Source organism: Palaemon carinicauda, chromosome 34, assembly GCF_036898095.1.
Source record: "Palaemon carinicauda isolate YSFRI2023 chromosome 34, ASM3689809v2, whole genome shotgun sequence".
Classification (NCBI taxonomy): Eukaryota; Metazoa; Arthropoda; class Malacostraca; order Decapoda; family Palaemonidae; genus Palaemon; species Palaemon carinicauda.
The window spans coordinates 55,924,337-55,926,686 of record NC_090758.1 but is presented as its reverse complement, the minus strand read 5'-3'; positions in this window follow the sequence as shown (position 1 = coordinate 55,926,686).

The following is a 2,350-nucleotide window of genomic DNA, read 5'->3' as shown; positions in this document are numbered from 1 at the left end:
GACATCGACATGCGCTGGGATCCGTCACCAAATCTTGTAAGTCATTTCTATACCGGAAAATTGAAAAATCTCTAAAGATGAGTAACTTCAGTGTTATACACGTGCTTCCCCCAATATGCATTTGCAGGCAACCGTACTCTATCCGGGGCTTTTTCACTCCCTTCAGAGATGGTAAAAAAGTACGGAGAAAGTACGGATATACTTGCTTGAATAATACGGAGGATGCAATGTAAGTGTGACATCTGAAAAAGTAATGGTGACAGCTTTGATATTACGAGAGTCAGTAAAGGCACCAGATACAGTACGGAGAGATGACTGGTGGCATTTAAGGAGAGACAACTGGGCTCCTGGTCAATCTCTTATCTTGGAAGACCGTGAATGATCGGACCCAAATGACGTGGTGGCATGTAGGGGTACTAGAGATCGCTCGTAATGTGTACATACTGTAATAATACATCTTTATCGTATCCAGAGTTCTCTCTCTCTCTCTCTCTCTCTCTCTCTCTCTCTCTCTCTCTCTCTCTCTCTCTCTCGTTTGTATTTCGAATGTAGTACATATAAAAAGGGACATTTAATAGAGCATTGATATTTTTAATACTTGTGCTTATAAATAGCTGATAACGTTTTTGATATTGACAAAAATTGATCCTGGTTAAACTTAAGGATTTTATTCGGTAGTTGAGTTTCAACTATTTGCTTGCAGAATATTGGGATCTGCTTTTAATATATTTTAGTAATGCATATTATCAATATTTTACATATAATTGGTATAAAGTACAGCATAAAAACAGAAACAAAAAACAATATTATTGAAATCGATAATTTTAATAGCATTAAATAAAAGTAACTAATCCTGAAATTATGTTTTAGTCAACATGCGCTTCTCCGATTGTGAACAGAGTCTTTCTACCTCTTGTCAAAAGGTGGCAGTACATGTCCCTTGCTCTATTCCTGTGAATGATTCTAACCCTTAAAAATGGGGGATAGATTGATACTTATATGAAAATATGAGTAGCAAGTATGAAATATAATAACCTAAAATCTAGTACTAAATTTAAATTATTTTCTAAAAGAAAAAAGAAAATACGATATGGAAGATTCTAGAACGCAAGGATTAAAGAGCTCTACACATTGATTATTTTCATGACCATAAGATGGCATTAGTGGTATATTAGCAAATAGATAATTACCTCCATCATTCCCTCATTATCATTTTCATTACTTAATTTGTGGGATTATTTGTTTTACTTAAAACACGCACAAGTGAACTAAATTTTCCTTAGAAAAACGCAAAATTTACTATAAATGTCACATATGATTCCCCAACAAACAATCTTTTGTTCATTTACATTTTGGGGGTCAGGACTGGGTAGGGGGTTGCCAGAAAGAATGACAAATGTACTGAAATCAGTGAGAAAATCCAGTAGTTATACTGTTATTCGATCTAATCTTAATTACTTTTTTATGAAAACAAGGTATAATCAATAGGTTTCAGGGTATAAAGTGTATTGTTACTAATAACTATGTAAATTAAAAAAGAATATTACTATTCGAAAGGCATAATAACCCAGAAAACACCCCCCCCCCCCCGTAGCTCCCTTTCATAAATTGTAACGAGTTTCACTATACTGCCAATAGATGGCATCAGGGGTAGCTTAGCCCGACTAATATAGTCAATTATTTGCGACCACGTGGGTGAAAAAAAAGAGAAATATTCTAGGAAGATAGAGGCAAGAGAATTGGAAGATTGGCCAACAATAGTTTTCCTATTATAACCGGATGTTTTTATCAGAAAATCGGTGTGAGTATTTTATATAGTATTGAAAGCATTCTGAGTTTTCTTATGAAAATGATAAACTGTTCATTTCTTCATCGGAATACCTGGACAATAGGTCATGACCCTGGGCAAATGACCAACGTAACAACCAATATCATAGTTAAGGAAGGTGAGACAAGCTTGGGACGGCGCTGCGAAATTGAATTTTCTTTGATGAAGAATACCATTATTCATTAAATATTCAAAACACGTAATGAATAACATATATTTGTCAAAGAGTGTATGACTATGGTGTAATTTGATGTTATTGTCATCAAATCAACATAAGCAAATCGAATAATGGGGAAGTAAATTGTCATATTTCTGTCTTCGCCAACGTCTGACTGACTGTGTTGTGTCACCTACCGGCGAATTTGTTTGTTGATAAGGGCGTTCCTGAGTGTAAATTACTTATAGAATAAACCTCCTCATCATTTCCTTAGTAAATATATGCATGTCAGTAAAGCTGATCCTTGGTTCAATATGGGTAAATAAAAGCCCTTAAGTACATATTTTAATCAATCTTGTATGTTT